The sequence below is a fragment of the Bos grunniens genome, chromosome X, assembly GCF_055505025.1.
Source record: "Bos grunniens cultivar Pamir isolate PY7600 chromosome X, Bosgru_T2T1.0, whole genome shotgun sequence".
Taxonomy (NCBI): domain Eukaryota; kingdom Metazoa; phylum Chordata; class Mammalia; order Artiodactyla; family Bovidae; genus Bos; species Bos grunniens.
Genome location: NC_141194.1, coordinates 131,610,514 through 131,623,022, shown reverse-complemented (window position 1 = coordinate 131,623,022; position 12,509 = coordinate 131,610,514). Strand labels below are relative to the sequence as shown.

The 12,509-nt window shown below is 41.4% G+C and overlaps 1 non-coding gene across 1 annotated transcript; it reads left to right on the top strand.

Annotated features, from left to right (window-relative positions):
- The first annotated feature begins 11,539 nt into the window (after positions 1-11,539).
- TRNAS-GGA (transfer RNA serine (anticodon GGA)) lies at positions 11,540-11,621 on the top strand. Its single transcript has one exon. It is a non-coding gene; the product is annotated as a tRNA-Ser (tRNA).
- The last annotated feature ends 888 nt before the right edge of the window (positions 11,622-12,509 follow it).

Sequence of the window (12,509 nt, the reverse complement as noted above, 5' to 3'; positions counted from 1 at the left end):
CCCTAAACCATTGACTTTAAGGGAGATTATCCAGATAATCTGAATGGACCTGACTGATTCAATTGAGAGGTCCTCAAAGCAAGGCTGAGTTTTCTCCAAAAGACTAAGACATTTTGCCTGTGGACAACAGCCTTGGCCTGTGTCTGTGGAGTCTGAGCCTGCAGGTGATCTGGTGATCTTCCCTTTATCACTGCCTGCCCTATGGATTTCAGGCTTGGTTAGCCACTCCCACAACTGTGTAAACCAATTCCTATAAGAAATCTCCCTACACACACACACACTTAAACACACACGCATGCATGGATGAGCACACGCATGCACACACACACACACACATCCTAAACTTCAGGTGCACCATGATTCTAGGGTAGAAAATCAGTTTTCAGTCTGATAAACTACCCAAGTTTTTAACTAAGTCTCATGCATTCAAATCATCTAATAACCTCAGTTACAAATATTTTCTAAAAATATCTTGGCTATTCTCTATCTGGAAATGATGAAACTGATCTAGATTTCTCTGAACCACTGGGCTATAAAACTGATAACTTCACAGCAATGATAATTAAGTATAGATAGAAGATCTTATGAATATAAAAGTCATAGTTCTATTTATCAATGTCTTCAACTAAAAATGAAAACCTGAAAATATTGAATTATAAACTCTCAATACATAAGATAAACATCTATACCACTAGAGACGCACTGCTCTATGAAAATCCATCCTCTTAAAAATGATCAGCAAGGATAGGATATACTTGTCACTCACTATAACAAAGTCATTCATAAGGCAAAAAAAGTGGGAGGCAAAAGAAAACTGTGAGAATAGCCTTAAATTAAATATTTCAAACCTAGCATGAACTTTTAAAGTTGGGGGTCCTTTTTTTTTTTTTTTTACCAAATGGAGACTGAAGTACTAACCTTGAATTCTAAGATCTTGTTATAATGCTTTTTTCTCTATCACTTGGAGACGGCAATGGCACCCCACTCCAGTACTCTTGCCTGGAAAATCCCACGGACGGAGGAGCCTGGTGGGCTGCAGTCCATGGGGTCACTAAGAGTTCGACAGGACTGATCAACTTCACTTTCACTTTTCACTTTCATGCATTGGAGAAGGAAATGGCAACCCACCTTAGTGTTCTTGCCTGGAAAAATCACAGGGACGGGGGAGCCTGGTGGGCTGCCATCTATGTGGTCACACAGAGTCGGACACGACTAAAGTGACTTAGCAGCAGCAGCAGGGTGCTAATAAGAAAGAGGTAACAGCATCCAAAAGCAAGAATAAACCGGAAAAACAAACAACACCCAACTCTGTCTAGCCACAAAGCCAATCCACTCCGTCCCACTGCACTGGCAATAGCAGCAGAGGCTGGTGGCAGGAGACCCTCCACAAAGCTCTCTTAAAATCGGTCAGAGAGGAAACATTCTGATCAAACTGAACCTAAAGGATCTGTCAGCAAGATGTGAAAAATGGCAATCCTAAGTCCTCTCCCTTTGAGGAGAGCTCAAAATCTTTGTCAGTAATATTTCTGATTTGGGAAAGAAGACATCCAGCTGAAAAAGAGAGCGAGCAGGCAAAAGGGGAAGCAAAGGTGGGGGAAGCAATGAAACCCACGAAACTAGGGAAGCTGGCCCAGCAAGTACTAGCACAGAATGTGCAGGTGTACAGATCCAGCGAGAAGGCAAAAGATGGGGCAACAGTACTTATAATCTGAAACAAACAAAAGCCCTAACTAAACTCTCAAAAGCATTTTTAGTACAAGTCGTGTTTTGTGGTCATTTTTTTTTTATTTTTCCAAGAAAAGACCCCAATGCTGGGAAAGACTGAAGGCAAAAGGAGACAAGAGCAGCAGAGGATTAGATGGTTAGATAGCATCGCTGACTCAACGGACATGAATTTGAGCAAACTCCAGGAGATAGTGAAGGACAGGGGAGCCTGGCGTGCTGCAGTGCATGGGGTCACAAAGAGTCGGACACGACTTAGCGACTAAACAACAATTTTGTTTTCTGAAACTTGACAACAGACAACTGTTAAGTGTTTCATAATTAAACATGTATGCATTTAAGAGGTAGCTATGGTTAGAACTTCCTATGTATGTCCCAATTCCCATATCCAGTTCATCCCAAGGACTGCAGACAGAGAATATGAGCAACAAAGCTGTTTGAAGGGATGGGAGAGGGAAGACTATGAGAATAGGTGAAAAGGATTAGAGTGCATTAATCTGGAAAGATGAAACAATCAATCATGAAGAACTACCACCAGTACAACGACCACCATTAAGCACTTACTGTATGACAGTCACCTTGCTAAGGGCACAGATATGTCCAAGGAGAGATGAAGGGCTATCAAAGCAGATGTGAACATTCCTTCTTTCAGTTATGATGTCTATGTGTCAAGCAGTGTGTTGGTCAAGCAACAGTTGTGAACTAGTACAAACACATGAAAAGATGCTCAACATCACTCATTATCAGAGAAACGCAAATCAAAACCACTATGAGGTACCATTTCACACCAGTCAGAATGGCTGCGATCCAAAAGTCTACAAGCAATAAATGCTGGAGAGGGTGTGGAGAAAAGGGAACCCTCTTACACTGTTGGTGGGAATGCAAACTAGTACAGCCACTATGGAGAACAGTGTGGTGATTCCTTAAAAAACTGGAAATAGAACTGCCTTATGATCCAGCAATCCCACTGCTGGGCATACACACTGAGGAAACCGGAAGGGAAAGAGACACGTGTACCCCAATGTTCATCGCAGCACTGTTTATAATAGCCAGGACATGGAAGCAACCTAGATGTCCGTCAGCAGATGAATGGATAAGAAAGCTGTGGTACATATACACAATGGAGTATTACTCAGCCATTAAAAAGAATACATTTGAATCAGTTCTAATGAGGTGGATAAAACTGAAGTCTATTATACAGAGTGAAGTAAGCCAGAAAGAAAAACACCAATACAGTATACTAACGCATATATATGGAATTTAGAAAGATGGTAACAATAACCCTGTGTACGAGACAGCAAAAGAGACACTGATGTATAGAACAGTCTTATGGACTCTGTGGGAGAGGGAGAGGGTGGGAAGATTTGGGAGAATGGCATTGAAACATGTATAATATCATGTAAGAAACGAGTTGCCAGTCCAGGTTCGATGCATGATACTGGATGCTTGGGGCTGGTGCACTAGGATGACCCAGAGGGATGGTATGGGGAGGGAGGAGGGAGGAGGGTTCAGGATGGGGAACACATGTATACCTGTGGCGGATTCATTTCGATATTTGACAAAACTAATACAGTATTTTAAAGTTTAAAAAAAAATTAAAAAAAAAATGTCACAGAGAGAATCTCAGATTTTAAATCCAAATATTCAGGTTTAAGCTCTAAGAGTATTAATAATTATATATATGACCGTGAGAAAATTACCTAAGCTTCATGTCTGTGTGTGTGTGTGTGTGCACACACACTTGGTTGTTCAGTCCTGTCTGACGTTTTGTGACCCCATGAACTTTAGCCCACCAGGCTCCTCTGTCCATGGAATTCTCCAGGCAAGAATACTGGAGCAGGATGCCATTTCCTTCTACAGGGGTTCTTCCAAACCCAGGGAGCGAACCCAGGTCTCCTGCACTGCAGGCAAACTCTTTACCATCTGAGCACCCGGGAAGCCCACCTAACCTTCTTCAGTCAGTTCACTTTAGTGGCTCAGTCATGTCCAACTCTTTGCGACCGCATGAACCACAGCACGCCAGGCCTCCCTGTCCATCACCAACTCCCGCAGTTTATCCAGACTCATGTCCATTGACTCAGTGATGCCATCCAACCATCTCATCCTCTGTTGTCCCCTTCTCCTCCTGCCTTCAATCTTTCCCAACATCAGGGTCTTTTCAAATGAGTCAGTATTTGCATCAGGTAGCCAAAATATTGCAGTTTCACCTTCAACCTCAGTCCTTCCAATGAACGCCCAGGAATGATCTCCTTTATGATGGACTGGTTGCATCTCCTTACAGGCCAGGGATGCTCAAGAGTCTTCTCAAACACCACAGTTGAAAAGCATCAATTCTTCCGAGCTCAGCTTTCTTTATACTCCAACTCTCACATCCATACATGACTACTGGAAAAACCAAAGCCTTGACTAGATGGACTTTTGTTGACAAAGTAATGTCTCTGCTTTTCAATACACTGTCTAGGTTGGTCGTAACTTTCCTTCCAAGGAGTAAGTGTCTTTTAATTTCATGGCTTCAATCACTATCTGCAGTGATTTTGGAGCCCCCCAAAATAGTCTGACACTGTTTCCACTGTTTCCCCATCTATTTCCCATGAAGTGATGCCAAAACTAAGACCAGATGCCATGATCTTAGTTTTCTGAATGTTGAGCTTTAAGCCAACTTTTTCACTCTCCTCTTTCACTTTCATCAAGAGGCTCTTTAGTTTTTCTTCGCTTTCTGCCATAAGGGTGGAGTCATTTGCATATCTGAGGTTATTGGTATTTCTCCCGGCAATCTTGATTCCAGCTTGTGCTTCATCCAGCCCAGCATTTCTCATGATGCGCTTTGCATATAAGTTAAATACACAGGGTGATAATATACAGCCTTGACGTACTCCTTTTCCTATTTGGAACCAATCTGTTGTTCCATGTCATGTTCTAACTGTTGCTTCCTGACTTACATACAGGTTTCTCAAGAGGCAGGTCAGGTGGTCTGGTATTCCCATCTCTTTCAGAAATTCCCACAGTTTATTGTGATCCACACAGTCAAAGGCTTTGGCATAGCCAATAAGGCAGAAATAGATATATTTCTGGAAAACCCTTGCTTTTTGGATGATCCAGTAGATGTTGGCAATTTGATCTCTGGTTCCTCTGCCTTTTTTGTAACCAGATTGACCATCTGGATATTCACGGTTCATGTATTGCTGAAGCCTGGCTTGGAGAATTTTGAGCATAACTTTACTAGTGTGTGAGATGAGTGCAATTGTGTGGTAGTTTGAGCATTCTTTGCCATTGCCTTTCTTAGGGATTGGAATGAAACGGCCACTGCTGAGTTTTCCATATTTGTTGGCATACTGAGTGCAGCCCTTTCACAGCATCATCTTTCAGGATTTGAAATAGCTCAACTGGAATTCCATAGCCTCCACTAGCTTTGTTTGTAGTGATGCTTTCTAAGGCCCACTTGACTTCACATTCCAGGATGTCTGGCTCTAGGTCAGTGTTCACACTATCGTGATTATCTGGGTCTTGAAGATCTTTTTTGTATAGTCCTTCTGTGTATTCTTGCCACCTCTTCTTAATATCTTCTGCTTCTGTTACGTCCATACTGTTTCTCTCCTTTATTGAGCCCATCTTTGCATGAAATGATCCCTTGGTATTTCTAATTTTCTTGAAGAGATCTCTAGTCTTTCCTATTCTATTGTTTTCCTCTATTTCTTTGCATTGATCACTGAGGAAGGCTTTCTTATCTCTCCTTGCTATTCTTTGGAACTCTGCATTCAAATGGGTGTATCTTTCCTTTTCTCCTTTGCTTTTGGCTTCTCTTCTTTTCCCAGCTATTTGTAAGGCCTCCTCAAACAACCATTTTGCTTTTTTGCATTTCTTTTTCTCAGGGATGGTCTTGATCCTTGTCTCCTGTACAATGTCATGAACCTCCGTCCATCGTTCTTCAGGCACTCTGTCTATCAGATCTAGTCCCTTACATCTATTTCTCACTTTCACTGTATAATTGTAAAGGATTTGATTTAGGTCATACCTGAATGGTCTACTGGTTTTCCCCAGTTTCTTCAATTTAAGTCGGAATTTGGCAATAAGGAGTTCATGATCTGAGCCACAGTCAGGTCTCAGTCTTGTTTTTGCTGACTGTATAGAGCTTCTCCATCTTTGGCTGCAAAGAATATAATCAATCTGATTTCGGTGTTGACCATCTGGTGATGTCCATGTGTAGAGTCTTCTCTTGTGTTGTTGCAAGAGGGTGTTTGCTATGACCACTGTGTTCTCTTGGCAAAACTCTATTAGCCTTTGCCCTGCTTCATTCCATAATCCAAGGCCAAATTTGCCTCTTACTCCAGATATTTCTTGACTTCCTACTTTTGCATTCCAGTCCCCTACAATGAAAATGACATCTTTTGGGTGTTAGTTCTAAAAGGTCTCGTACGTCTTCATGAACTGTTCACCTTCAGCTTCTTCAGTGTTACTTGTCGGGGCATAGCCGTGGATTACCGTGATATTGAATGGTTTGCCTTGGAAATGAAGAGAGATCATTCTGTTGTTTTTGAGATTGTATCCAAGAACTGCATTTCAGACTCTTTTGTTGACTATGATGGCTACTCCATTTCTTCTAAGGGGTTCCTGCCCACAGTAGTATATATAATGATCATCTGAGTTAAATTCACCCATTCCAGTCCAGGCCTATCTAAAAGATCTGTAAGAGGTGTTGGACCAATTAGTAGTCTTGAATTTTTTTTTAAGCAGCCATATCTTTGTTCATATAAAATCTTACAGAAATGTTTTCCATGTAAAAGGGTTGAAAGTGCAAATCTTATGCTTGATGTACATTGAAGGTCATAACAGTACCACCATCCCTCTGCTGGGCCGTCCCCATTCCCTGGAAGCAACCCTAAAGGTATCTATACAACTACCCTCTGGAGATCTATGGATAGATTATCTTTACGGCCCCTTCTAAATCTAACATCCTATGACTAGCTCTGAAATGTTCGTCACCTACATCTTCAAAAACTTTTGTTAAATCTAGTCTATCAAGTATTTGTCGAATGTCTAGCATCATAGAAAACACAAGATAGAATTTCCGCCTTGGAGGAGCTCACCAACTTTTTGGGAAACAGAGTAAATACAGTGGGGATGCACTTCAGAGGAAAGAGGGTTTCAAGGAGTAGGCCACCATCAAGGGCCCACGGAGTAGAAGATTCACTTCTCTATCTTTTTCGTGGCTGTATCATCAATGCCTGGTAGAGTAGGTGTTCCATAAATATTGAACAAATGAACTGAACAGATGGGTGGATGGATGCATAAGGCTATTATCTTACTCATGTTGACTGAAATTCAGCCAAAAAATCTGCACAGTTAAAATTATTTTTCGTATGTGAGAGATTTTTTTCTCATAAGCACAGTTGTACAAGGAAAACAAATTTCTTCATTATTCATTCCACTATCCACTACCTACAATTAAAGGGTGATATTTTATTAGAATAAAAACAAAGCAAAACATTACCCCCCGTTATGTTAGCTCCCCAATTTGAGTCAGTAGACAAAATAAAGGCAAAATTCGGTCCAACCATGTGAAATGTAATTTTGCGGGAGTAAATCATTAGACCAAATTTTGAATTGCCAGGAGATCGTTCTTTCAATGAACTTATTTTTATGGAGGTCATTCACATGCTGCAAGTAAGCAAGTCACCAAAGCAGGTTTATCAAGATAGAAACGAGGGCCATCTTGGCTCTCATCTCCTCATCACCACTAGTAGTGAGAAAATGGCAGGGAGGTCAAAAAGAAGGCAGCTGCTTTTCTTTTTCCTCCCAAGCTTGAATTCTGTCCCATAAGATACACTTTGTCTTTCTGGACTCAAATCAGCCAGCAAGTGCTTAAGTAAAATTAAGGCAACTGCACCAATGGCAAAGAATTTGATGGAAAGCTTGCTGGAGACAGCTCATTTGAGTAAAAGCTTTGCCTGTTCAAGGAAAAGTATAATTTCTGGAGGAAATATTTCTGGGAAGGGCTGGGTGGCTCTGAAGTTTTATAGCTCAGGTGATATCAATTATCCAGGACAAGTGTTGTATATGACTAACATTCTCAAACCTGAATTGTGTTTCCCTAGAAGGCTACTATATTTGAAAGGACATTAAGATGTTAATTTTCCACTTTTTTTGTTTTAGCATAGCCCTAATATTTTATTTTATGAGAAATATTGGGCTGGAAGAAGCACAAGCTGGAATCAAGATTGCCGGGAGAAATATCAATAACCTCAGATATGCAGATGACAGCACCCTTATGGCAGAAAGTGAAGAGGAACTAAAAAGCCTCATGATGAAAGTGAAAGAGGAGAGGGGAAAAGTTTCCTTAAAGCTCAACATTCAAAAAACTAAGATCATGGCATCTGGTCCCATCACTTCATGGGAAATAGATGGGGAAACAGTGGAAACAGTGTCAGACTTTATTTTTTTGGGCTCCAAAATCACTGCAGATGGTGATTGCAGCCATGAAATTAAAAGACGCTTACTCCCTGGAAGGAAAGTTATGACCAACCTAGATAGCATATTCAAAAGCAGAGACACTACTTTGCCAACAAAGGTCTGTCTAGTCAAGGCTATGGTTTTTCCAGTGGTCATGTATGGATGTGAGAGTTGGACTGTGAAGAAAGCTGAGCGCCGAAGAATTGATGCTTTTGAACTGTGGTTTTGGAGAAGACTCTTGAGAGTTCCTTGGCCTGCAAGGAGATCCAACCAGTCCATTTTGAAGGAGATCAGTCCTGGGTGTTCTTTGGAAGGAATGATGCTAAAGCTGAAACTCCAGTACTTTGGCCACCTCATGCGAAGTGTTGACTCATTGGAAAAGACTCTCATGCTGGGAGGGATTGGGGGCAGGAGGAGAAGGGGACGACAGAGGCTGAGATGGCTGGATGGCATCACCGACTCGATGGACGTGAGTCTGAGTGAATTCCGGGAGTTGGTGATGGACAGGGAGGCCTGGCGTGCTGCAGTTCATGGGGTCACAAAGAGTTGGACACAACTGAACGACTGAACTGAACTGAATATTTTATTATAGTATAATATATACTACTATTCTGAATATAGATTAGGAATGGACATATTTTTATAAACATTCTGGGAGGGTGTAAAACAGGTTTTTTTCCATCCATGGCACCTGACACCTGAGTGGCTTATAGAGACATCAAACTAAGAGATGAAATAAAAAATATCACACTGCTTTGTAATCTTCTTCCAAGGTGGAGTGATATCTTAGAGAAGAAGCTGTATCCCTTCCTTTGCTGTGACAAGCAAAGAGATCCCAGCCCATGTGGGGCTCCATAGGCAGCTGCAACAAAAGTCATAGGGTGAGTAGAAATATGATGAGGTCCTGACTGCTCCGGATGGATGACCTCACTGCTTTCTTCTATGCATTTTAACTACTCACCTGTAAAAACTGGATTCAACTCAAGGTCTTGCGCTTCACTGAAAGACCTGCATTTGGAATGAATACAGTTCTTCCACGGACCACATGAGTTCTGATGCACTGCAGCTGGCCGAACTGTCACTTGCTTCCATCTTCTAAGCAAAATGTGGAAATTTCTGGTCAGGAGTCTTCAACCTTGCCATCAGAGGGCTATAACTGCCATATTTAAAAAGGTTTTGCTCCTATGCTAAAGTATTTTCATAGAACAAGAAATGTGGTTTACATGAGAGAGAGAAAAGAACCCAAAAGAGAAAAAGTAATTTTCTGCCCCTCACACATTTTTATCTAAGTTTGGTCCATGTATGTCTAATCTGGAGGCTACTGTCCTATATAAGTTAAAATTTTTTCGATCAGGTGCCCTGAACTGTCCATTCTCTTCTCCCTCTTTCACCCAAATCCCTTGTGACATATTTATTCATTCAATCAGTAAAATATTTACTTAGAGACTGCTATGTGCCAGGGACTTTTCTGAGCATTGGGAATACAACAGTGAATAAAACACAGGCCTTATCCTAATAAAGTCTTTATATTAGAGGGATGGGGACAATGAACAAACACATGATTATAAAAGGTTAAATAGTGATAAGTGATATGAAGAAAAGAAAGCAGAGTAACTGTACAGAGAATGGTCATGAAAAGCCAGTCTGAAGAGCCGACATTTGAGCATGGTTTTGAATGAAGTGAGGATTCAGCTTAATTTTTCTTTTCATTAAAGAAAACATCTGGGCAGTTTCTAAAATGACTAAGTTCAGAGTTGGAAGTAAGAACAGGTATCAGAGTTGAGAAATATGGGAAATACCATCGGGATATTCAAAGAAGTCACCATGGACTTGAAGATTATCTACTGAAAGTCAACTAAATGATCCAAGGGATGAAAGAAGGCTGAGAGGTACCATGGTTAAAATATATAATTTCAATGATGGTTATGAACATGATGAGTGGGGTGGGTCTGTCGGCTGATACATCGAATTCTAGAAAAACATCTTTAAACGGTAAATTAGAATAATAAAAAGTATATCTGAGCTTCTGGTTCTAGCACAAGATAAAGAGATGCACTTCTCCTAGTTTTCCCAATAAGTACAGCTAAAAACCTATTTTATATAAAACTAACACAAGCACTCTGAAAGGTGGAGAAAAAAAAGGCAGACTGGCTAAGGACTTTGGGATCCAAGGAATAACAAAGTGATGAATTTCCTGGGTGTTCTTCATTTATCTTGGACTAGGTATTGAGGAAGCCAGCAACCCAGAGAAACCAAAGAGCACAGACAAAACTAGTTTCAAGAAAGCCTGCTCTCTCTAGTCAAAAGACCAAGAAAGGGGCAAACAGCAATTCAGAAAAATTTTAGATAATAAACATTTTATTCCAGCCAAACAATATAGGAAAAACATGGGCCTTACTCTCATTCCAATGAGCAAAGACTAAGTAGGGAACCTAGTGGGTAGGAGAAGGCCAAATGGATCTTCTCTCAGCCACTGTTAGTGGAGGCCACATGGTGAGCAAAAGTCAGGTGCCCCTCCCTCTCTATCAGCCAGGGTGGTATCAGCAAAGCCCTAGAAGGGAGCGTCAACTTCTAGGGCCTTACCCTCATTCCCATGAGCAAAGACTAAGTGGGAGCCTAGTGGGTAGAAGAAGGCCGTATGGATCTTTTATCCCCAGTCAATGTTAGTGGAGGCCACAGGGTGAGCAGAAATCACGTGCCCCTCCCTCTGTCAGTATCAGCAAAGCCCTAGAAGGCAGCTTCAATTTCTAAGTCAACAAGCAGTAACAGGGTTCCCCTCTACTTCCCCAGAGTATCACTGGAGGCTTAGTGGAGAACCTGCACTTCTATTTCCACACAGTAGTAATGAAGTGGTGACCACTTCCCCCACCAGCATGATGCCAGAGTAGACCTACCAGAAGAAAAGATGTAAATAAGATCCAGAATCTCATAATAAAATATTTACAATGTAAGAATTTAATTTAAAAAAGTCACTGATAACCAAGAAACCAGAAAACCTCAAACTAAAGAACAGATACCAATACCAAGATAATACAAATGTCGGAATTATCTGGAAGTTCACGGTTCACGTATTGCTGAAGCCTGGCTTGGAGAATTGTGAGCATTACTTTGAACGTGGAGTAGCTCTTCTCGGCCCTCAGGCTTTTACGAAGTCTTTATTTCTTGCAAATCCTGAAGGCTGATCTGGTTGATATAAAGTCCCCGGGAGCTTCCTTCTTTTGTTGTAATATGTGGATGATTTGCTTCTTTGCTCCCCTTCTTAAGCCTCCTTACAGGAAAATGGCATCCACTTGAGAAAACTTTTGACCTGTTACTAGACACTTGTGTGCCAGCTCTACATAGGTCTCACTGCCATAACCAATCACCAGGAGTAGTCGTGGCCGAGCGGTTAAGGCGATGGACTGGAAATCCATTGGGGTCTCCCCGCGCAGGTTCGAATCCTGCCGACTACGGCAAGTTAATGTTTTGACACATGTACTTTATTTCTTTTTTTGCAGGCGTCTCCGCAGACCATTTAAAGAATTTTATGAACGGAATACGACTGGGACCCCAAGGGGGATAGACGAGGAGGACACGACAGAGCTAAGGAGTCGGGCAATTGTGGTTACAACCTGAGTCCAGGAGGAGCGGAAGACGCGACAAAACCCTTCAGACAATGGCCAACAGGAAGGCCGGTAGCGCAGAATTGGACAACGCCGACTTGACAGGTCATCTAATCCAAACTCTTCCTGTATCATTTCTTCTTCATAAATTTATTTACTCTGGGCTGTGTCAGCTCTTAGCTGTGACATGCAGGATCTTTCATTGCAGCACGCAGAATTCTCTCCAGTGGTAGCACAGGGGCTCCAGAGTGCGTGGGCTCTCTTACTTTCCCCGTGGGATGCGAGATCTTAGTTTCCCAACCAGGGATCAGACCCTCATCCCCTGCATTGGGAGGCAGACCCTTAACCACTGGACCACCAGAGAAGACCCTATTGTTTTTCTTTTTGAGAGCAAAGATATCTGTCATTCTAAAGAAGAAATAGCTGCTTCATTAATGTATTCCTTTTGAAATACATATACACAAACACACATTATACATATTTCTCCTTTCCCAGTTTCAAATAGGTATCTGATTTTGTTAGGATTAATAAAGTACTTTTCTCTCTTACCCTACTCCTTTCTCTGTCTCTATAGAAAAAATAGGTTTGTATCTTTTATTTGGAGTTAATGGGATACGGTTTATGAATCTACATGAATACCTATACTGTCTAGCTTTAGATAGAACAGCACACCTCATGAAATTAATTTAGTGAAAAATTGAATTTAAAGATCCACTGCAAGACACCATTGTTCTGCTT